This window comes from Sinocyclocheilus grahami, unplaced genomic scaffold (assembly GCF_001515645.1).
Source record: "Sinocyclocheilus grahami isolate Dianchi unplaced genomic scaffold, SAMN03320097.WGS_v1.1 scaffold342.1, whole genome shotgun sequence".
NCBI classification, from domain to species: domain Eukaryota; kingdom Metazoa; phylum Chordata; class Actinopteri; order Cypriniformes; family Cyprinidae; genus Sinocyclocheilus; species Sinocyclocheilus grahami.
The window spans coordinates 55,211-81,412 of NW_015505521.1; the positions used below are offsets into that span (position 1 = coordinate 55,211).

The window sequence follows — 26,202 nt, forward strand, 5'->3', positions numbered from 1 at the left end:
ATGCTATAAGCCATAAAGACATATGCAATAGAATTTACAATAACATTCAGATGTCTAAATGCCCATATCACTGCTTGACACAACACAAGTGATTCAAACAAATGATTCAAGTTTTCCAGAACTAACTTTACTTTTCTGAACCATTTTATTACTTTTAACCGGTGTCAGTGATATTATAGGATATAATTCTATAATATAAATGTATTCTGTAATTCTGTATATTCTGTATGAAAGCAGTTCACCTCAAGTTCACAGAGGTGTCCAGCAGAGTAACCGCAGATGTAGCTCATCACATTAACTTTGAACATGATCCACTAATGTTTGACAAAGAAAGACTACATCTGTGTCCTTGGTTGGTATTACATTTGATGAAGAACTTACTTTGCAACCATTAAATGTACATTCTAGAGTATATGGAGCTCCGCACATGACATGAGGGAATTAATTAGTACAACATGGGCACGATTTACTTAAAGTCATGTAAAGTCACGTTTTTTTATATAGTGCTTTACACTATTTTAAAAACTGTTTCAAAACAGCTTTAAGGTAATCAAAAGGAAAATAACAGTGCTAATGTTGCAGAGTTCATCAGTTATAAAACAAATTCAATTTCAGCTGAAAAGCAGCTCTACAGAGGACAATAGTGTCTTCATTCAGTTCAAGTCAGCTCAGTGTTGATTCAGTTCAGTTCAAAAACAATGATCATCAATTAATAAATGAGGTCAAATCAGTTAAAACGAGGGAACAAACTAGTACAGCATGGCCATGATTTAACTAAAGCAAATTAAACAACAAATTAATACAATGTGAGAATTAATTCTTAATTTGTGGCCTCAATATCTATTTTCCCCCACATATCATGTGTGAATGCAGTCCGGATGTACAACATCCACAATGTCATGTGACCTACAGCATCACTTGTGTCGATTCACAATTCCTCTCCTGTAGCCTCATGGGATAGTAAGCTGTCCATCAGATGCACAATTTGGAATCTTAAAGGAAGAAGGTCATCTGCCTGCTGTTTTTTTGAATACCGTGGCTTTGAAATCACATACTTTCTGAATGGGTACTTCTTTTGGAAAAGTTATTACTCTGCGACTGCTAAAAACGTATGTTCTACATATTATGAATTTATGTAGTGTGGATGTAATCCAGATGTATTACGTTCGCCATGTTGTCATTGTCATGTGACCCATTCACAAATGTTCTCCTGTGGCCTCATCATGGAATAGTAAAGTATCCATTGTATGCACACTTAAGAATCTCGCGAGAAGTCATCCAGGTACTTTTGGACATACTATTTTTTCTCATACTGTTTTTCGTCTACTATGTAGCAGGGAAGTATGTGATTTTGGATGCAGCCTGTTTATTCAGACATACTACTCATTTGGTATACTATAAATTGAAATAATAGTAAAAGGCTGTCATACTTCAGCTTCCACTGATACAATAATAGTATGCTGCATTTCTTCACCTGTCACAATGATTTTTCCATTTATCACTGTGTCTGAAGTTATTTTAGTGCTAGCGGTTCTCAGTTAGTAATGCATGTACATACATCATGCATTGCTTGAGATAAAAAGGTCACTGATGATCACAGACCTTTCATTGCTGGTGGGAAGAGGAAAACACAAGAAAAAACACAGTGGTCTTGTTCCCTGACACTTGCTGGCAAGTAAGGATGTGCATCTATCGTTATCTGCATCCACCCTATCGCTTCATCCACCCACATCTGTCTCTGTGGCCTGTCCTTTTGATCTGTCTTCTAACGGCATAAATCACGCTTCCACTATGATAGATCCTTTCTAGACTGTGCAGGAGACAGGTGTCGCCAGTTATTGATCCCACTCAAGCCCTTTACCAGCACAGTTACCAAATCATTACAGAAACACCTGATCTCAGATTCATAGCATGTGTAATGAAATATGTTTTAACCTTCCTAAATGTTGATGCATGGCAAGGGAAATAATGGACAATATAACGGCACGTGGCTTGGAGATGATATAGATCATTTGGGTGAATATTGGCTTGTTTGGGCTTCATAAATGAGGACAAAGTATGATGGTCATTTTCTCTGTAGTTTTGCTATTAATATTTTTAAATTAATATTTAGGATTTATTGGTAGAGTTTGGTTAATGTTGGAATAAACTACAAATCTGAACAGATTTTAAACACTGGGCATCATCACTTGCTGACTTTATAAATGGCTACAGAGAAAAACAGAGCATCATTCAATAAATGACTATTTAGGGGGATCACACACTACCAGTCATTCCAAACATAACAAGCTCATGTTGAAACATGCACTAAAGTTGATAGGAGAACCATGAAAAATAAAAACAGTATGTGTTCTAAAATCAGCTCAAAATAGTAGATTTTGTTTTCATTTCTGACACAATCTGGTATCGGTATGAGATATACACAAAAACTGATTTTTTTTCACAGCACTGTATAGGCCTATATTATACATCAGCTCAGCAAACAAGTTAATATTAAGTGACAAATTATTTAATAAATTAGTTCCGATCAAAGTAGAACAGGTGCATTTTTGGGCAACACACAAGCCTACTGGTGTCATCTGCCTGCTGTTTTTTTGAATACCGTGGCTTTGAAATCACATACTTTCTGAATGGGTACTTCTTTTGGAAAAGTTATTACTCTGCGACTGCTAAAAACGTATGTTCTACATATTATGAATTTATGTAGTGTGGATGTAATCCAGATGTATTACGTTCGCCATGTTGTCATTGTCATGTGACCCATTCACAAATGTTCTCCTGTGGCCTCATCATGGAATAGTAAAGTATCCATTGTATGCACACTTAAGAATCTCGCGAGAAGTCATCCAGGTACTTTTGGACATACTATTTTTTCTCATACTGTTTTTCGTCTACTATGTAGCAGGGAAGTATGTGATTTTGGATGCAGCCTGTTTATTCAGACATACTACTCATTTGGTATACTATAAATTGAAATAATAGTAAAAGGCTGTCATACTTCAGCTTCCACTGATACAATAATAGTATGCTGCATTTCTTCACCTGTCACAATGATTTTTCCATTTATCACTGTGTCTGAAGTTATTTTAGTGCTAGCGGTTCTCAGTTAGTAATGCATGTACATACATCATGCATTGCTTGAGATAAAAAGGTCACTGATGATCACAGACCTTTCATTGCTGGTGGGAAGAGGAAAACACAAGAAAAAACACAGTGGTCTTGTTCCCTGACACTTGCTGGCAAGTAAGGATGTGCATCTATCGTTATCTGCATCCACCCTATCGCTTCATCCACCCACATCTGTCTCTCTGGCCTGCCCCTTTGATCTGGCTTCTAACGGCATAAATCACGCTTCCACTATGATAGATCCTTTCTAGACTGTGCAGGAGACAGGTGTCGCCAGTTATTGATCCCACTCAAGCCCTTTACCAGCACAGTTACCAAATCATTACAGAAACACCTGATCTCAGATTCATAGCATGTGTAATGAAATATGTTTTAACCTTCCTAAATGTTGATGCATGGCAAGGGAAATAATGGACAATATAACGGCACGTGGCTTGGAGATGATATAGATCATTTGGGTGAATATTGGCTTGTTTGGGCTTCATAAATGAGGACAAAGTATGATGGTCATTTTCTCTGTAGTTTTGCTATTAATATTTTTAAATTAATATTTAGGATTTATTGGTAGAGTTTGGTTAATGTTGGAATAAACTACAAATCTGAACAGATTTTAAACACTGGGCATCATCACTTGCTGACTTTATAAATGGCTACAGAGAAAAACAGAGCATCATTCAATAAATGACTATTTAGGGGGATCACACACTACCAGTCATTCCAAACATAACAAGCTCATGTTGAAACATGCACTAAAGTTGATAGGAGAACCATGAAAAATAAAAACAGTATGTGTTCTAAAATCAGCTCAAAATAGTAGATTTTGTTTTCATTTCTGACACAATCTGGTATGGGTATGAGATATACACAAAAACAGATTTTTTTTTCACAGCACTGTATAGGCCTATATTATACATCAGCTCAGCAAACAAGATAATATTAAGTGACAAATTATTTAATAAATTAGTTCCGATCAAAGTAGAACAGGTGCATTTTTGGGCAACACACAAGCCTACTGGTCTACTGTTATACAAGTGATCATGAGAGAGACGATGTGAAGACGTCTTCAGAAGACATTTATTCATCCACTGGGCTCATATGAATTACCGTCACGATTGCTGTGAACATCAAAAATAAGGACTCACAGAGATTGACTATTTTCCTAAAAATCTTTGTTTGTATTTATCTGAATAAAGTACTATATATTGAAGTTAGCATGAGGGTGATAAATGATGAGAGAATTTTAATTTTTAAGTCGAATATACCATTAAATTAAAGGGATTGTCAGCAAATTAAAAACAATAAATAATATATTCTTTACACATATGGAATAATATGGAATCTAATTTTATATACCCCTCCCTTCTCCCTTTTCAGGAAACTGAGGTTTTTATGATAATGTAAGCTAAAATATATTGAGTATGCATTATTTTTATTGTTTTAATGTGCTTAGGGGATATTATTCTTCTCAAATGTACAACTCTTGACATTTTTTTTTTATTCAAGAAGCATTGGTTAGCATTGTTAATAAACAACTATTACAAACTACCATCCTGATTTACATTTGTTTTCTGCACTTTGAAAAAATAAATGTTTTGAAATGTTATGAATGGAGAGCTGTGTTTTTTTCAGCTAGGTATAGTTGCTCTCAATGTTCCTCAGATCACAGATTAAATTAAGTTACCAAAACCTAAATGGCTTAAGTAAATGATACTCAATATAAGTAAGGAATACTTTTAATATATTAGTAAATAAGTTAAATTACACACTTAAATTACACTTAATACTATTAATTTAAGATTGCTTAATTGAAATAAGGCAACAAGTTTGCACAATTTAATTAAATAAACTGAACAAATTACTTTTTACTGTGAAGGTCTGTGAAACAAGCCCAATGGCCAATAGCCCAAGACATACAATATACAATATACAATAGCCCAAGATTTATACAATGTAAAATCTTTAATCTAGCTCCTTTAATCTGTGTGAGAAAAAAAAATCAACCAGCATACAGTTTAATATAAATTTAAATGCTGGATATAAATAAAAATATAAATGCTGGATATACATTTCTTTGTTTTTGGCTGTTCTTGTAATAACCTAAAACGATAACTAGAAATAATTAATTCTAAAGGCCATCATCTCTGTGAATTTATAATTGCATTGCATGAGTGCACAGATATTAGAATAAATAAATATGTAAGTAATTAACAGGTACTACAGTATGCAACTTTATTTTTTACAAACAATTGTGGGAGGGGTGCCCTTGTTTGGTTGAGCACCTGCACCCCCCCCCCCCCCCCCCCCCCCCCCCCACACACACACCCCCAAAAAATGTGCACAGCCATCTCTAGCAATTTGGTGGTTGACTAAGGACAAGTTAATAAGCTTCCATCCTGGCGTGAGTTAATGGTCAAACACCACTCACATTGTCTAGTTTTTTTTAATCTAATTTTTTAACATGGTCAAGATATACCTCTGTGTTCTCTTTTAGTGTGTTGATAATTCTATCATTTTAAACATGAACTGGTGACTGGAGAGAGAGCGAAAGCACTAGACAGGTCCAATTACTCTGCCCCCTGCCATTAGCATCCCGTGATACAGCACAGAGGTGCCAAGAACTAATAGAGGGGCTGCTGGCCTCTCCTTTCACCCAATTATGGAGCCACTGCTGCGAGACAAGACTGTGTGAGATGAGTAGCAGAGTGAGAGGTCAAGCTGTGAGGTGGAAGGTTGCCAATAGACTGTAATCGTCTTTGGTGTTTCTGCTCATTTGGACACTTGATATATTTCTGTAAGTTGTAGCTTTTTTTTGTTAATGACATGCAATGCTTTCTCAAAGACATGACATGTTACCCTAGCCCATTTCAGTGGTTACACAGAAATATAGGATGCTGAAGTGTTGTTTTACTAATTATCATAATTGTATTTTATTGCAATATAACTCTGATGATGCACTAACTAACTTTAGCTACAATTTCTTAGCAAAGAATCTCAAAATAGCTTTGTAGCTGCTAAAGATAATTAAGTAAAGCCATCTTTAATGGTCAAATTGACGTCATTCACCATAATAATCAATGAAAATTCGAAGATGCCACAATCCTGCACAGCCGATGGTTGTAAAATTCCCAAAGAAACGGGATAACCTTTCACAGGTGAGAATGAGTTGGTTTGTGTTTTTAAATGTATTAACTCAATATTACAAGTTTTGAAACATTGGTAACTTATGCTACTGTTATGGTGAATGACGTCAAGTTGACCCTTCGAATATGGCAGATGCCTTACGTATGGTGGCCCACAGAAACAGTCACTAATGAGGCATCTACGTATACATATCTATGGTCAAGCCTGTATTCCTTACCAGTTACCATAGCAACAGTGACCAAAGAAATATCAAAGATGGCGATGTCCATAAAACTGAAAAGTTTATCACTTTCTGACACAACAGAGTCCAGTCGAGCTGTAAGTTCATCTGTCAAATCTTCATGTCTATTGTAATATACCTGCACACACAATTGTCAATTTATATATTTTTATTCCTTATTTACTTTTTTACTATTTTTATTTTTATTATCTGTGTTTTTTGTTCTGTCACTGTCATTCTGTTACACTGTGGAAGCTTCTGTCACGAAAACAAATTCCTCGTATGTGTAAACATACCTGGCAATAAAGCTCATTCTGATTCTGATTCTGATTCTGATTAACCGACAGCAGCTTTTATATTTGCATGGAGAGTGGAACATTTGAGTTGCACTCAGAACACAAAAATGATGGGATCGGCTCAGGTGGAGACAGGATCTAAACATTTCAGATGACAAACAGCTCATTTTCTCCATCACTCTGTAAGTTACTGAAACCACACATGAAAGCACGCAACACATGGTAGACACGCGTTCGTGCAGCAGAGCGGCTCTCTCTCGCACTGTATGACGTGACAGACAACTAGTTGTCCAGTACGGTTCCATTCACACAGCACAGGTTTTCTGAGAATACGGTTGTGAGTCCTGAAAATTTACTGGTGTGAGTTCGGTTACAGAATATGGTTGTCACACCCATAAATAATCGTACTGTGTGAATGTAACCGTATTAAGAACTCAAATACAGGACTGACAACCATAATCTGCTGCTGTGTGAACGTGGCCTATATATATATATATATATATACTCAACATTTAAATAATCAGTGTTTGCTATAAGGTACGCCCTCCACCTCCACCAGCTCCACCTGTCTTTATCTGCTACAGGATTTATGTATGTCTGTTTATGCAGCAGCATCATACCCTTTCATGCTTACAGTAGCATGCTTATTATTTTGTTATTGTAGAATCTGGAATAAGCAATCAATACACAAAATCAGCTTCTCATTTGACAAAGAGTGTCCTAATGCATCTAATTAACAATTAGATAGTGTTGTTTCATTTTACACATTGCATAATTAGATATTAATATATGATCTTCTGCTAGCAGGCAATAGAAAAGCGGGATCATTCTGCTTTGATTTACCACTCAGATTTTAACATGTCACCTGTTCATACTGCAAAGAAGTCGGTTTCATCTTTTTTTTCATTTCACCATAAGCCACAATTTTACCATGAGAACTGAAAGTAGTTTTTAATAAACATACCCATAATAATTGGAGAATTATGATGCTACTAGCTGCTGTTTTTGGCTACATGAATGGTTCTATTATGTAACCACATTGACTCATACATTCAGGTCACTGTTGCTCCCGTACGATGCCAGCCAGCTCCACTATGAGTGATGCTTCCTCTCACAGCTCACTGTAACAAATGGAGTGTCATCCTGCGCTGTGGTAAAGCCTGACCCCTGTATTGATTAACCCTCATCATCCAATTTCTCCCCCAGCCTTGATTAATGGCTCACCGTTGTTTTTACATTAGCCATCAAATCTGTCTTTTCAGGTTATGGTGGACAGGCTAATGGCCTGCTGTTATTCTCTCCTGGATTCTAGTTCAAAATCCCTTGCCCTTTAAATATTTTTAATGAAACAACGCTAATGCACTTTGTTTTTACACAGTTTTTTTATTCATTTAATTTCTGTGTTTCTTATTCCTTGCAGTGCCTCTGTGTTATGAAGTATTTTTTCCCAAAAATCTATAGAACAAGTCAACGTTTTAAGAATATTTCCTAACATTCCCATTAATTTATTTACAAAACATTTTGTGAATGTTCGAAATGTCTTATTTCAGAATGTTTTTCAGAATGTTCTGGAAAATGTTAGCAGTATGGTAGATATAGGGGTATAGTAGATAGTATAGGGGTATGGTAGATATAAGTGTGATAGATAAGCTGAGTCTGTGGATCGACTAATAATGACTGTGAGCTTTGTATTCAAAAGCAGGATCCAGTTTGTATATCTTGCAAATAAATGACAAAATATGCATAATGTGCAGCAAAATAAGACTTTCAGCCACATGTCTGAATAAAAAAAATCTACATATATGTTAAAAATGACCTCCGCGTGTTCTTTACACATAGCTGCGACACAGCTGTCATCTGGACAGAGAAGATCTGGTGAATTTATCAGAAAATATGGCCGTTCTTCACGGCAAAGGCCACACATGAGGCTAGAGAGTTATGAGTGCTTGGATGAGATGAAAGTGGGGGTCAAGAATATTAACGGAGGGGCTTTCCTTCATTGATTTATTTCAATGAAACCTCAAAAAATTTGTTTCCAGTATGAATGTTACCTATACAACTCCTTATTTCTTCCATAAATATGAAAGTTTTATTTCATATACATCCAAGCTGTTGTTAGTAAAATACATGTTGTTAGTTACTAAATAGTAACTCACATTCTCATAACATTTACTATCTACTATACTTCCCATGTAAAATGTCTGTCATTGTTTTGTGTATAACAGTGTTAGAATGGCATATTCTCTATGGTGATTAGGTGTTAAATAAATGATAGGATTCTGGGTGGGTGGCTGAAGGGCTGCCAAAATGAGAAGATGACTCCTGTCTGGAGCTAGAAAAGACTTGCCAGCATTTGGCAGCCATGATCCATTAACCATAAATCCCCTCTCCCTTTATAGCCAAGCCTATTGTCTCAAAGCTCCATTAACCCCAACCAGCCTCTTAACTAATAAACACTGTTGTTGTCATAAAGCCAGACCTCAAAGCCCCTTTCTACATGTTTTCTCTTTAGGTCTCTAGGCCAACTGCTCATACACAATTTCACAATGGGATAGACATTTTTTTTTAATTCATAATCCGTCTAAAGCGGCATCCCAATTGACGCACTATACACTATGCGCACTATGTACTCATCTGTGTAGTGTATAAATTATATAAGGTTATTTTGTCATTCATAATCAGAGTCTGATAACCCCTCCCCCTCTGCTACGTAATTAAAGCTGTGACAGTTTAGTGTATGAAGTGTCCAACATTCCACACTTCGTTTTTTTCCGGTTAAGTGCATCGTACCCGTGCACTTTTTCTTTTTGAAATCTTCAGTGTGAACACAGTACATGCACTAGTTATACTACAATAGCATAGAATAGTGCATAAGTACTGTATGTGAATTGGAATGCACCTTAAAATCTTTTGGAAGATCTTTAATAGCAAGCTAGCTCTGTGCCAAAACAGGACGGGAGAAATTAATTGATTTATTTAGGCTACACATACACTATATTCAATATCAAAAAGTGTCAATAAAATAGTTCAACCTATTTTAACTGTTTTATTCCATATGTAAGGAATTTTAGATGTATTAGAGTTACATATTGTTAGCTTAGCAACATACTAATCCCAAATGTTACTGGAATTCAAAGGGTGTTGAAGGGATGTTGCATTTTTGTAGGCCAAAACCTGGAAATGAGTTGGCATTTGAACACTTCCAATTCCATAGTGTTAGAGTAAATGAGTTTCTTTAACTTGTTTTAGTTAAATGCCTGAAATAAGGTCTGTAATAGCTCCATATTGTTTTTTGTTTCATTCAATTTCATAAAATACATCAGCATTCCTTTGTAATTTTTTAAATAATTTACTTGCCTTGAAAAAGGCAGTTGCTAACAAGTGGCTAAATGGGACTAAAGAGGGTGTCTGGGATATTAAACATCATCAAGCTGAACAGGAAAACGTACTCGGTTACTAATGTAACCTCTGTACCCTGAGATACGGGAAAGAGTACTGCATCGCTAGACGCTTATGGGGAAAACTCCTTTTCTCTGATAACTGAAGCCTTTTTTAATAACGCAGTGTAACTGCACGGCCATTGGTTCGTGTAGTGAAATGAAAACGTGCAGTTACATGACAAGGTAGCAGAACTGCATGAGCCTATGGCCATGAAGCCCGCCAGAGTGGGCGGGGCCACCTGGCAATATAAGCAGGCATTCTGGCATAGGATCCTCAGGTAAATTAGACTGAAACAAAGACACTAAGTCGTGCAGCATCATAGCACAGCTAGCAATGCAGTACTCGTTCCCGTATCTCAGGGAACCAAGGTTACGTTAGTAACCGAGTACATTCCCTATCGATACTTCACTCGTACTGCATCACTAGATGCTTATGGGGAACCAGTACAATCCCGCCGTGCTATGACAGAGGAACGACTATATAAGAACTGGCCTTCAGCATCTAAGGGCTCAGCGGGACCAAGTATAAGCAGGGAAAGCCCCACGGTTGGGGGAAAAGCATAAAGTAGGAGGTTGGGCCAGTCGTGGGCCAACGTGTCCATATCTTTCGAAAAGTAGGTTGGGCAATAAGAGTTGTCTTTTGAGGCAAATACGTCGACTTCTGCCCTGCCAAAGATCTCCCAGATTCTTAGAACCATTTGCAGATGGAGCATCCACTCCTCTGAATGGATGTGCAGACATGCTCCGAGACAGCATGTCTGCACTTTGATTCAATATGCCCGGCATATGTGCTGCCCTCAATGAGCGCAAGTTGAGGTTTGCTCATTCCAAGAGGCATTTTACCATCTCGTAAAGGCGCTTTGAGTTGAGCCTACCTTGGTGATTTATATATGGTGTCCCTTCAGGTCTGGTAAGAAGGTCTGAAGGGCTCGACATACTGCCAGCATTTCGAGGCAGTTGATATGTTGCCGTTCCTTCCCTGTCCGACCAGGAGCCAAAGGTCGGTCTGCCCTCACACAGAGCTCCCCAACCCGTGTTGGATGCATCTGTCAAGACAACCTTCCTTCTGTGGACATTACCCATGGTCACACTCCGCTCGAACCACTGATGGTCTCTTCAAGGGGCCAGGGCTGCTACACAGACCTGGTTCACCTTGACTCGAAGGCGTCCGTGACACCACGCCTGGGGCGTAACTTGCAGTTTCAGCCAGTGCTGTAGGGGCCTCATGCGAAGTAGGCCCAACTGTGGCACTGGAGATGCGGAGGCCATGATGCCTAGCATTTTTTTAAATGTCTTTAGAGGGCAAGAGGCTCCAATTTTGAAGGTGGCCACAAGCTACTGTATGACCAGTGCACGTTATGAGGGGCTGAGTCATTTGGCCTGAGTCGAAAACTGCCCCCAGGAACGAGATCCATTGGCTGGGGGACAGTGAGCTCTTGGCAAAATTGACCCTGAGTACTAGGCCCTCCAAGTGGCTGAGGAGGAGGGATTTGTGAGATAGTACTTTGGCCTCTGACTGGGCTAAAATGAGCCAGTCGTCGAGGTAGTTCAGAATGCAGACTCCCATCTGTCTCAGAGGGGAGAGAGCTGCATCTATGCACTTTGTAAAAGTGCGAGGAGCCAGGGACCGTGTATTGATATGCCACTCCCTCGAAGACGAATCTCAAGAATCGTCTGTGATGGGGGGCTATCTGGATGTGAAAGTAAGCATCTTTCAGGTCCGGAGAGAAGAACCAGTCCATATTTGCATATTTGCGAGAGGCTGCCATCCTTTTTGGGGACGAGAAAGTAACGGCTGTAGAAGCCTGACTCGCTCTGAGTTGGCGGAACCATTTCTATAGCTCCTTTTGCCAGTAAATTCATCACCTCAGAGTGCAGGACGTGAGTGTCCTTGCTCTGCATTAAGGTGGGAACCACGCGGCTGAAGTGCAGGGGTCTCCGAGCTAACTGAAGAGAATAACCTCATTATATGATCCCCAAAACCCAATCTGACACTCCGGGGATGGCACGCCAGGCCTCGGCCCGCGTGGCAAGGGGTTGGGCTGGTTCGGGTGGTGGGTCACCGTGAGGGGACTTGACACTCGTGATGAGTGAAAGAGGAAATGTGCTCTCTTTTTGAGAATGTTTGTGTTTTATTTTGACAGCGGATGGTTGTGTGGGCGCTTTTTGAACGGGCCCAGCATTCACAACAGCATTTACAACAAATATACTGCCGTCGGCACCCGTAACCGAACAGGCTGCTTGGAGGCATAATGGAGGTCGTTTGGGGGTTGGTCTGGCTGTAGCGAGAATTTGCCCCTTCCTCTTCCTGTACCGCAGATCAGGACGATGCCTGAGGCGCCGGGTCCAGCGTCAGCTTGGGCTGGGGTCCATGGCGTTTCGGGAACGGGTAGCGTATGGCAGAGCGGGAGCGCTGTCGGGGCTCAGACTTTTGAGTAGGCTGAGCGGGCGAAGGCACAGGTTTCACTGGCTGCTGAGCTGATGCAGGCTTGGGGCAACTGGAAGCAGTTGCGGAGTTTGAATGCTTGGGCAAGAAGTGTCGCATCGCCTGGGACATCTTCTGTGCGGTGGTGAAGCGCTCTGCAAAGCCCTCGACGGCAGGTCCAAAAAGCCCCGTAGGAGAGACCGGAGAGTCGAGGAAGGGAACCTTGTCTGCCTCCTTGATCTCAGTCAGGTTTAGCCATAAGTGGTTCTCGAGCACCACTTGACTGGCCATTGACCTGCCGATGGCCTGCACTGTTGCCTTTGTGGCTCGTAGGGCCAGGTCTGTTGCGCTGCGCAGCTCCTGTCGGCACCCTGGCAGGAACCATTCATCCAGACGACTACGAGTAGGCTCCTCCGGCATAGACCACTCTAAACCCAGCTCCTCGACCGCTTTAGAGAGGACACAGAAAAGCAACTCATAGAGCGGAGCAGGAACAGCAGAGTGGCGCAGGTCGCTGAGTCAGCTTCTATCCGCTGAGAAGGCATGTCAATGGCAAGCAGCTTCAGGTCTCATAGATCAGCGAAGAGATGATCGTCGTCGCTGAAGGAGAATTAAACTGAGGATGCTATGCCAGAATGCCCGCTTATATAGCCAGATGGCCCCGTCCATTCTGGCGGGCTTCATGGCCATAGGCTCATGCTCCCTCGTCATTGGTTCATTTTCATTTCACTGCATGGACCAATGGCCGTGTAGTTATACTGCATTATTAAAAAAAGGCTTCAGTTATCGGAGAAAAGGAGTTTTCCCATAAGCATGTAGCGATGCAGTATGAGTGAAGTATCGATAGGGAACTCATGTACTCCCTAGTCTGCTTTTACAGCCTCTTTGTGTTTGCGTATTCTCTTGCAAACAATTCTAAATCAAACATTCATTATTTTTTTTTTCAAATAAAGACTGAAATGCAACCATAGTGCTTTTAGCTTGTTTATAGGCTATGTTTAGATTTTTCTTCTCATAATTGTATTTAAGCTTCAAAATTCATTAACGTTGTATTAATTTGTGAAGGTTAGCATGATGAACAAAATGCGTAAAAATCATAATCACAGAGCTTATGTTGTCCAATAATCTGAAAACCAGCATAAAAATTTTACTGGGTTTTTGTTGAGGGAACCAAGGTGATGCTCAGCTCTGGCCTACAAAAATATGACATCACTGTAGCCATCGATTAGAGCAATATTTGTGTGAAAGAACATTCTAAACCAGTCAATGGTGAAGGTCCATTTTAATTGACAGCTGTCTATGTAGACAGTAAACAGCAAGCCAAATAACTAGGTTTTGAAACAGTATTGAGGAGTATTCAGAGTATACACTCCCTGATAGCACGTGCACATCTCAGAGATGTCTATTTGATGTGAGTGTTTACATATTTTGTCTTTAATATGTTTATGATTTAGAATGTATGTAATACTGACTTTTTAAAGGCATTTATCAGATGTTGTATAAAGCAGATGCTTTCCAGATGAAGCACTCTTTAATATACATCTTGGAGACGTACGTGTGCTATCAGGGAGACGATCTTTTATGATGAATTTGACTGAAATTCTTAATCATCATTTACCACTGAAATTTTCTGTAGTAAAGTGCAATATGTTTGTGTATTGTATTTTTGAGGGCAGTGTGTCAAAAGAGGGCCCCTGATGTGTCCTCAGCATAGCCATCCATCAGAGAGCTCATAGGACTAGAGTGATAATCGAGCTGAGAGTCTCTCAGAGCTCTGCTCAGTTTGAGTGTAATTGCCATAATTGTGGTAACTTTGTATCAGGTTGAGTGGCATCATCATGTCAACGAGACAGTGTCTATACTGGAGAACCCTTTCTGTTAATTAGCCTGAATTGATTTCAGCAGCTGACGAGAGTGATGTTGATATACTATGCATAGACTTCACATTCACCACATTCACCACAGCTTTACATGTCAGATGGAATACATCAAATCAAAACAAAGATTTTGGATGACAAGAAAGTTTGGGTATGGATATGTCAATTTGTATCTAATTTTTTAGATTTTTAGGTGCTAAAATCTCTGTCCTGATGTCCAGAGTAATATGCGATTGCAAGGTACATGGTGGGTGAAATTATATTTCTTACCAGCCATGAAACTGTATTTTGAATTATTTTAGACAAAATAAATACGTAGCAGTCTGATTGTGTGTATTTGTCTTGTTTTGCTTATGTCACTTAAATCAGCAATGTTGAAACTATCATTCTTACTATTTCACTTGAACCTTGAAAACTGGCAGTACATAATGAATGTACTCTACATTTCTGCAGAGGTTTATGCCTTTGTATTATTATATATATCAGTCATGCATAACAAGAATGAGATTTATGTACAGGACTAATAATGAGAATTATACACAGTTACCAGGCTTTTATATTTAAACCAATCTAAATATTACTAATTGAATTATATTTAAACCACATTCATATCTTTTAAATGTTTAAATGTAATTGTTTAATGCTGTCTATAAGGAATTTCAATAAATACATTATTCAGTTTTCAATAGGATAAGAAAAAATAAAACACAATCATTTTGTAAGCACCACCAAATAAACAGCACATAAGCATGCTAACAAGTAAGCAAACAGCCGCAAATTGGCCACTGCTGAAATACAGAGCAGACTAAAGAGCTGTTCTCCTTTAGCAAATGGAGAGGTGATTATGGTAGATCGCTGTATTTCTCCACACTTCCTCTTCACCTGTACCTTCAGCACCATGCGACTGTTTTCAGAAAGCCTCCTTTAGACAAATGAGTGTTTACACTGTCATGTCCCACCACTAACATGTCATAAAGTCCCATCAGAGCCAATTATACCTCATATTGATTCAGACACATTCTAAACAGTACAGACATCACCCATTGGTGGTCATTAAAGCTGTTGAACAACAGTGAGCGTTTTTTGAATTGCCCTCACCTCAGTGGTGCTCTCTGTGAGTCCCATATTCCATAATGTGTCTTCAATTTGAAAAGGCAAAACACATAAAATGTAATACACCATTTTCTCTACGCAGCAAAAGTCACACAGATTCAGTGTGTGAACAAAGGAGACAGCAACAAAACAATCATTCTCATCAAAAGGACTGAAGTAGGGTGATATTTGCCCTGTCTGCTATAAATATGACCTGGGAAAATACTGGAAAAATAGCCAGAATAATTCTGGTACAAGGTCAGTCCACTTTGTTGGACAAAACAAAACAGCAAAATTTTTCAAAATCAACGTTTTCATTTAAAAACGTGGTAAGTGTGAGAACCAGTGAAAATGTTTAAATTCACTAGTGAAAAGCTTCTCTTTTAAAATAATTTAATAAAAATTTGATTTGAAAATGTTTGAAAGAGCATCTTGCGCTTCAATAGAAGGAATAACGCATGACTGTCTGTACAAAGAAGTCACATAATCGACAACAAATAGTGCAGAATCATACTGTTTTTTTCCTCTATTTGGATAGTAATTATTTCTTAGATGAACGTCTATTAAATTGTATGATAAAACTCAGGAATCTGTATGTCAATTAACTTACTGAGGACAAAGGAGAACCTGGAACATGAATTCAGTCACATGCTTATAATGCATATAATGTGAATATAATCAACGTCTATATGGTATAATATTTAAATCATCATAAATGGTCATGTTCAAACACGTGGAATTTACTGATAGTTTATACACCCCTTGCTGCCATTAGAATGGCACATTTTAACAGTTTAAATGATATTCCTTTTAATTTTCACTGTGTTGAGGTGGTGACTTAATTGTTTCTAAAAACGTATATATTTCTAACATTTTTTTTTTTATACAAGCCTCTATTTTATCCAAAATACACAAATGCTTGCCATTTAAAGTGTCAATATTGCACACAACAGTGGTCAGAAAAGATTTTAAAACCCTTTTTCTATGAATTCCTCCCTGTAAACTGTATATCAATTTGGATGGAAATTAAATGACCAAATGACAGTTTTTCAAAACTCCAAAACAATGTATTTATTTATATAACATTCCATTTTAATTATTTACTCACAGATTTTCAGATGGTTTCAGATCATTTTCAAAAAAATTTTACACTCCATGGATTTTTGGAAGGTTTTTGGTCAGTGAATATCATAGTTTCATGTGCATTTCAACAACTATAATGCCAGCCTTGTTAGCAATAATTATATCTACTCCTGTTGTGACGTACATTTTAATATCCCCACAATTCAATTAGCACATGTAGCATATGCTCTGGAGAGAGGGTAAAACTATTAAAGAACAGAGCTCCCAGCAGAAGATGTGTTTTCTCAGCATGAGCGTGTCTCGCTGGAGTAGACGGCCCCTGGCGCACAGCAAAGAGAGGAGAGTCATATGATACATAAACCCTACTTCATATTCACCGCATGAAGCGCTCACTCTCTAATAATGGAGAAACAAATAAGCGTAACCGCTCTGATGCATATCACTTCATAATTTAATTACATTTTGATATGGTGCAGTGTGTGTGCTGCAGTGTATGTTTAAACTCTGGCAGGGGGTGATTTTACTGAGGCAGTGACAGTCTAAAATGACGGGAATGCGCAGAAAGATGGTGTCTTGATGTCCAGCAATCATTCAATGACTCATAAAAGCTGATGTAAGCAATGAAACCTTGTGTATATAGAAAGTAAACAACATGTTTCAATGTTTCAGTTTTTCCATTAAATTATACTAAAACCTGTTTTTAAGCAAATGTTTGCAAATGGGTGTGCGAATCACAGTAGGTGATTTTGTTGACTTTGTTAGAACAATTAAGCATATTTTACATTTTAATTTGTTACTGTACTGCAAAATACTGCTATATATATATATATATAAGTTATTTATGTAATTGTACAATATGTTGTACCATTCAATTATTTAAAAATTGATTGATTAATTTTATTATGGCCTGGCTATATATATAGAGTATATACAGTGGGTACGGAAAGTATTCAGACCCCCTTACATTTTTCACTCTTTGTTATATTGCAGCCATTTGCTAAAATCATTTAAGTTAATTTTTTTTCCTCATTAATGTACACACAGCACCCCATATTGACAGAAAAACACAGAATTGTTGACATTTTTGCAAATTTATTAAAAAAGAAAAACTGAAATAACACATGGTCCTAAGTATTCAGACCCTTTGCTCAGTATTTAGTAGAAGCACCCTTTTGATCGAATACAGCCATGAGTCTTTTTGGGAAAGATACAACAAGTTTTTCACACCTGGATTTAGGGATCCCCGTACCCACTGTATATATATATATATATATATATATATATATATATATATATAAAAGTTTACACAGTATACTTGCAAAAAGACATAAAAGTTTAGAAGTCATAAATTACACAAACATAACAAAAACTTAACTTTGACAGTATTTTACAGTAAAATTAGTTACATATAATGCAATATTAAACCATTTACAGTTTTTTCACTACACATTGTAACGTAACATACAGTTAAAGGGATAGTTCACCCAAAAAAGAAAATTAGATTTTTATCTGCTTACCCCCAGGGCATCCAAGATGTAGGTGACTTTATTTCTTCAGTAGAAAACAAACGAAGATTTTTAACTCAAACCGTTGCAGTCTGTCAGTCCTATAATGGCAGTCAATGGGCTCCACAGCTTTGAGAGTCAAAAAACATACACAAACAAAACCAAATTAAACCTTGCGGCTCGTGACAATACATTGATGTGTAAAGACATGAAACGATCGGTCTGTGCAAGAAACTGAACAGTATTTATATACATTTTTACCTCTGATCCACCACAATGTCCAACTGTCCTGAGCGCGTTGTAGCGAATCAGCTCATGGGGAAATATGAATAATTAACCATAACTAATTATGATTAATTATTAATATTTTAGATCCACTGTAAAAAAGTCCATTTCTCCTGTGCATTTGTGTCCCTTTGTTTCTGGAGAAAGCAGAATGAGAGCCGGCTCGCATTCCACAAGGTTGTAAATGTATCGGGTTACCATGAAACCAGGGTCTTGTTCGGCGTCCTGGGGTGTTACAAAGTATTTGTGAAATCTAGCTAACAAAATATATATTGTGTGTTGGAGTGTTCCAGACGCTACAGCGTTCACAACATCCGGCGCGTGACGCATGTACGTGCTCTGGCATAGTAGACGCATGAGCAGAAGCGATCTGTCACGCGTATACATCACTCATTGGATGTTGTGAACGCGCTCAGGACAGTTGGACATTGCGGTGGATCAGAGGTAAAAAATTATATAAATACTGTTCAAATTCAGTTTCTTGCACAGACCGATCATTTCGTGTCTTAAGGCCTCAATGTATCGTCACGAGCCGCAGGGTTTAATTTGGTTTTGTTTGTGTATGTTTTTTTTTTACTCTCAAAGCCGTGGAGCCCATTGACTGCCATTATATGACTGACAGACTGCAACAGTTTGAGTTAAAAATCTTAATTTGTGTTCTACTGAAGAAACAAAGTCACCTTCGTCTTGAATACCCTGGGGGTAAGCAGATAAACATCAAATATTCATTTTTGGGTGAACTATCCCTTTAAACAGTTGACAGGTTTTTAATGTAGCATTTTTACAGTTTTTGAATGTAAAATTACATTTACAGCAATGAGAAATACAATACCAAACACATTACAGTAAAGGGAATTGGGGGCACAATGTTTTTAATTAAAAGTTCTTAAATAAGTAATATTACTTAGAAGTAATATGTTGTAATTTGTGGCCACTGACAGTTGTCAGTAGCAGTTGTGGTTTGAATGAAATCAAGATTAGTACTTTGATCCCAAATGAAAAACTGCTCTGTTGTGTTGGTCGTATTTTTGAGCCATTCCTTGAGCCTTTCACAACACTGCACATTGTCTCCCTTATCGTACACACCCATATAAGGTCATGGAGTAACTCTATTAATTGGCTGATGAGTTCATTCAACTGTGTCAAATAAATCCAAAATGTGCATGAAAATGGATTTTCCAGAAATGGTTGAAGAGAAAACCCTTGCTCTTACATATTGCCCAAAGTCACTGCTAAATTTAAATAAGAGACCAGCTTTACTAAGTTTGCATAGTTAGTTACCTTGTTTAATGTACTTTGGCACTCTACAAAGTACTGCTTCCTCCAATACAATGTTCTCACCTTATCCATCTCTGCTTTATCTCACAGCCGGGATCTCTCAACAGGTTATGCTTCCATTAACACCACACTCACAAATGTTAAGGAGAGAACAGCGGGTGCTAATTTCTGACCTGCGTTAACGAGGTTGGAACTCAGGAGGAGCCTGTAGGGTTGAACTCCAGGTCCCAGATGGCATCTAAATGTGGGTAAAGGCCATGTGGCTCTCTTTCTTTCGGTGATTTTATGCTGTCTTCCATTCAAATTCAAATGTGGGATATATGGTCACACACTCGCAAGTCCAGTTTGAAAATGTACTGTTTGGCTGACCAATGGCGGATAGGGGAGCGTTTGGGAAACCTGTTTGTAAACATTATTTTTACAATACCATTTAGTAATTGTAGTGTCACAGAAATTACCTTTAATACAGTAAATGCCCTGTAGCATTTACAACTACCTTAACATCCCCTCATGGCAATATTTGCATGTTGCTGCCATTTGGAGCCACACTTTCCTGTTAGTATGCCAACCACCACCAGTGTCCTTTCCCTCCCCGACCTCGTGGGGGAAATAGGGGATGGGTGTAACCTCGCTTCTCCTCTTCAACCCCAGCCTAAGATCTGGATTAACCCCCTACGCCCCATTACAATAGGGGCACATGTCTGCCTACCCACCACAGGCCCATTCAGACCTGCTTTACTCACAGACTAATAAGGATTAGTGTTAATGAGACATAAGGAATTAAGTATGAATGAAGACCTCCTTAAGCACTCATTCAATGCATTCTGCACCTCCTCGTTCTCCTTCTGTCTCCATTCTGTGTTTGAGCACAAGGTGTAATCCTCTTGAAAACCAAAGGTAGGAGGCTCATAGGAATATAGGCTCAGATCCTATACAGCTGTATTTTATTCAGCTTTCTGCCATCTGTCTTGTCTCTTTTCACCTACCCCTCTCAGCTTGCTATACTTGCACTCACTTCCCTCTCTTCACTTCTTTTTATTGCAGGGCCATTGTTTAATTCTTCCCTTTTGTAACGTATGAAGCTTTTCAAATTAATCATATGAATGCGATGTGAGATGTGAAGCTTACGAGGATATTTATTTACAGATTGTGTTTATTGTGCATAGTCAGAGATTTGATCCTCTTCAAATTCAGCATTCTACACACTTATGTTCCAAACCTGTATGACTTTCTTGTTTCGTAGAACACAAAAGCAGATATTTTGAAGTATGTTCATGCTGCTCTTTTGCATACAACAAATGTATCAGACTAGCTGGGACTGTCAAACTCCAAAATCAACAAAGCACGCCATAAAGTAGTGGGTTAGAACCTAAAAACAGGGAAATACTGTAAAATGCTAAATGCAAATAATAATGTAAAGTAATAAAATTACTTTATAAGGGAGAAAACGTTTCTATACCTTTTCTTGTTGACATCATTTGCTATACATCCAATGGTATTTTAGCTCAAATTTCATAGACGCTAATTCACTTCGTAAGGTAATTTATTTTAGAAAAATGTTAACATGGACAGGTTGTCCAACAAGCCCCCATTTTCAAAAAACATGAACAAAACTATGCAACATAAAAGAAAATACGACCCGGGTGAAATATATGGTTTGCGCCTACAACAATGTGTTTTGTGCAGTGATTTACTGAAATTAATTTTATTGTTGATGTTACAGATATTAACATTTTTTTAGTTTAATTATTTTACGTATTTGTTGTTACGTATTAATAGATTTAAATCTTTGATTTTAAGGACAATTTAGTTTAGTTCTGTATGATAAATAAGTATGGTAAGTTATTGGTTTACAAATACTGTTGGATTGCCCCTTGATAGTGTTACATTTGAGATCTGAAGCAAAAACCAATTGGGAACTACTTTCATAAAGCACCATAAAGGTAGTCTAAATGCTGTGTTTGAAGTCTTTTGAATAGCAGTGTCAGCATTCTACCTAAAATGTATTTTTGTGTTCCACATAAGAAAGAAAATCAAATGGTTTTGAGACAACACAAGGGCGAGTAAATTGTGGCATAATAAACCATTTTGGCTGAACTGTTCCTTTAAGTCAAATCAAGTGTTTATGTTCTAAAATTGCTTAATTTCCTCAGCAAGACTTCCTATCTACTTTGTATGAATGCAATTCACCTGTGGGCATCCTGTGTGTCTGCCTTTACATTGAACTCTATTCTGCTCTCTGTTTGATACCACTGCTCATTATGCACCACTCTCCCTCCTCTCCAATTACTGTCCATACAAGTCATTTAGTGAGGGGTCTCAGACAAATGGGGACACTCACTGTGCCCTAACCCAGAACCCCCCTTGATCCAGGCCACAGGTACTGCCCAGCCTAAAATAAATAAATAAATGAATAAATTACTCAAGAGCAAGTTCAACTGGGGCTTTATTGCATTTATTAATAAAATTAATATTGATGTCAAATTATATATACAATTACAAACATTTTCATTTATATTTGATTGTAGAGAGGATGAAGTTTAGAGAGCAAATTAATTTTATATCTACTGTAATTTACTTAAGTGTGAACTGAATGTAGTGTTTCAGACACTTAATTACATGTTAATTGCAATTATATGAAAATGTGTTATAGTTTAAATTAATATTAAATCCAATATTTTACCCAAATTAGGACATAATTATGCCATTTCAAAATTACTTTTATTGAAATATGGTTAAAGTGTACTGCCAAATACATTGAATATATGGTTAACTAAAATATACTTTAATTATAATAAATAATAAATTACACTTTTAACAAAAATATACTTTATTCGTTTTCATGTAAAATATGTAATTTAAAATATTTAGTTAAATGTAATTTTATATGTCATGTTTTAAATATTATTGTAATTACATGAAGGAGACTGGAGAGGGTTTGTTTATTTAATGAATAAATAATAACTAAATCATAAATGTAAAATTAAAATAAATGTTTTTTTTAAACAAACAATTAATTAATTAATTAATTAATGCATACATTCATTCATACATACAGTACATATATATTTCTTTTGGTTGACTGCATGTGACAGAGATCAGAAAACTGAGAATGTTTTGTTAAAGTAATCAAATTTGAGCTTAAAGGGGTTTTTAAGGGGTTCTGCTGACCAAAAAATTAAAAAATAAAAAGATTGGGAATCCCTATATTATATTATATTATATTATATTATATTATATTATATTATATTATATTATATTATATTATATTATATTATATTATATTATATTATATTATATTATATTATATTATATTATATTATATTATATTATATTATATTATATTATATTATATTATATTATATTATATTATATTATATTATATTATATTATATTATATTATATTATATTATATTATATTATATTATATTCACAACTGCTACTGGAACTGAAGGAAAACAGTCTTTAATAGTCCAAACTGGAGGGAAAAACAGGGTAGCCAGGAGACACACACACACATAGCACCGGGATAAGACGTTTAACACAGCACGCTAGTCACAGGAAACACTGGGCTTAAGTACACGATTAAACGAGGGGATGATGAGACACACCTGGACTCAATGAAACACAATAGGAACAGGAACAGGAAGGAAACCAAATATGGGCATGTCACATACGAGGGAAAACTAGGTCATGGAAGGCACATGGGGAGAAAAACAACACAGACAGTCCATATTTCTGACATATCGCCTCCCTCCCGGAAGGTGCGTCCTCGCACCGAAGAAACAACAGAAGGAGGGACGGTTGGGAACCCGGGAGGGGGCCAGCAGACAGAGTCCAGGGAGGTGACGACGGAGGGAGGAGCCAAGGAGGAAACAGGAGGAGCCAGGGTGGATCAGACGGAGGGAGGAGCCAGGGAGATGACAGGAGGGACTTGGAGCATGCGGTGCCAGGTGGGACCCAGGCCAAAGCCATAATGGCGACCCACGGTGGAGCCGACGGAGGGAGGAGCCATGGAGGAGGAAGGGCTGACAACTCCAGGGGGCCGACCAAGGGCGATGGAGCAGGTGGCGGAGGAGCCCGAGGCGGAGACGGAGAGCCTGGTGACTCCTTGGAGCCTGGAACTGAGGGCTCTGATGACCGATGCGAAGGCGGGGATCCAGAAGGCCACGGTGGATCCGGAGAGACAGAGGACCAAGGTGGAGCCGAAGGGAAGGAGGAGCCTGACGGAACCAGAGGGATGGAGGGATGAGACGCAGCCGGAGGAGTGGAGTCCCGAGGCACTGTAGTGACAGGCGCAGATGCCGCTGCCCACACCGGTTAAAATGCGCGCCATGCAACCAATGACCCCGGCAAGCGGAGGAGCCCGCGCCGTGACTCCCGCCCACCATCAGCTGCCAAGCCGTCGTCCTGACAGCCCGGAGAGGAGGGAAGAGTAGCCTATGCGATCGGCCCAGCCCCCAAGTTGTCTCAAAATAGTTCAAATTTGTGTTTGATGTGTGTGTGGGATCATTAAAAAAATGCATACATGTGCACAAAAGAGCTTTTTCCTCCTCACTCAGTCAATGTAGCGCAATGGCTGTTCTATAACATGTGTGCACTCACTGGCGCATCCAACGACCAAGACCAAGTCAGTTCCTGAGCGCGTGGAAAGCTATTCCGGGAATCTCACACTGGTTACTCGGTGTGATAGAGTGTGGGTACGCCCTTGAATTCAGATGCAGACCACCCTGTGAAGTCTCTAACATTGCCTCGAAATGCCCTGGTTCTGAAACAAGAGGTATGCAATCTGCTCGAAAAAGGAGCGGTAGAACGAGTCCCTCCGAGCGAGCTGGAGAGCGGGTTTTACAACAGCCATTTTATGGTGCCCAAGAGAGATGCAGAACTCCACCCGATTCTAGATCTCAGGCCCATCAACAGAGCGCTCTGCAAGCGTGCGTTCAGGATGATAAAACAGATCCTGGTGCGAATTCGCCCCGGGTACTGGTTGCGTCCGTGAATTTAAAGGATGCGTACTTTCACATTCAGATAGCAGAGCATCACAGACGCTTTCTGAGATTTGCTTTCGATTTGCAGTTCTCGCCCCCCTCAGCCCTATATGCTATTGTTGCTGTTGTCTGCCCTGTACTCAGTGCAGCTCTTGCTATTCAATGTCTAATTCGATTGGTGTACCATCATCATCGTATGTGTTATACTAGGGTGACCATACGTGCCATTTTCCCAGGACGCGTCCTGGCCAGGATTTCTATATTGCCTAAAATATCTAGGTTTTGGCTTTGTTTGCGTGTGCAGACCGATCGGTGTATGACATCAAAATACCTCGAGAGCATTTTGAAAGCATAAGGAACCGTCTGTATGGTATTTTGATGTCATACACCAATCGGTCTGCACACGCAAACAAAGCCAAAACCTAGATATTTTAGGCAATATAGAAATCCTGGCCAGGACGCATCCTGGGAAAATGGCACGTATGGTCACCCTATGTTATACTGCTGCTTAACACCGTTATCTCTGTGCAGCCCCCCCCCCCCTCACAATACTGTGGTTGTTGTTGCTTCTGCCATTTTTCTCAGCGCAGCATACGTTATCACTGACCAGATATGCAAATTTCATATACCTGGGCTTTAGATGCTCATTGGCTTGTCTCCACCTATCAGCTGCGAGCCCGCCTTGCAAGCATCGCTATTGGTTGTGGGAATTGTGTGTTTTATCTTCACTGAGTATGTGACTTGTACAGGCTGCTCGTAGCCTCTCTCACGGCGGGATTGAATATCGTTCCCATAACGGAGAAATGTCTCCGTGATGTCTCGTGAAAGCTCGAGAGAGAACCTCTCCGGTTACTATCGTTACCTCGGTTCCCTGAGAGCGGGAACGAGACATCACAGAGGTCGCCGTGTTCGCTGCTCTACCAGCTAAGCGGCGTTCAGTATCAGATTCTGACGTAATTGTCGCATGCACCGCCTTTTATACTGCCTCTCGAGCGCGTCAGTATTTGCATGCGATTTGCATACTTCACAAAAATTGGACTGGCGTGAGCCAATAGGACTTCAGGAAAGGTTGGAAGGGAAGGAGTTCCCATAACGGAGAAATGTCTCCGTGATGTCTCGTTCCCGCTCTCAGGGAACCGAGGTTATGATAGTAACCGGAGACGTTCTCTCTTCCATCGTCAGATTTATCCATATGTCTGCTCTTCTCTTACTCACACATATTGAAATTTTCAAACGTTTTATGCGACGTGCAACAATCAAGTGTGTTAGCTTATGTCCCGCCGGTTCATATGTATGCATCTAACCTCCGAACCACGCAGTATATTCGTTCTGATTGAATCTCTTCCCAAATCGTCCCTCCCTAATATTTTCGTCTCGTTTTTATTCGTTGACGAAAATGCTAATAGATTTACGTCATAGTTTTTGTCATTCAAATTGAGTTTTAGT

At 38.8% G+C, this 26,202-nt stretch overlaps 1 long non-coding RNA gene across 1 annotated transcript; it reads left to right on the forward strand.

Annotated features, from left to right (window-relative positions):
• The first annotated feature begins 572 nt into the window (after positions 1-572).
• LOC107603179 (uncharacterized) lies at positions 573-25,655 on the forward strand. Its single transcript, XR_001611107.1, has 4 exons — positions 573-583; positions 12,835-12,838; positions 19,029-19,039; positions 25,593-25,655. It is a non-coding gene; the product is annotated as an uncharacterized lncRNA (long non-coding RNA).
• The last annotated feature ends 547 nt before the right edge of the window (positions 25,656-26,202 follow it).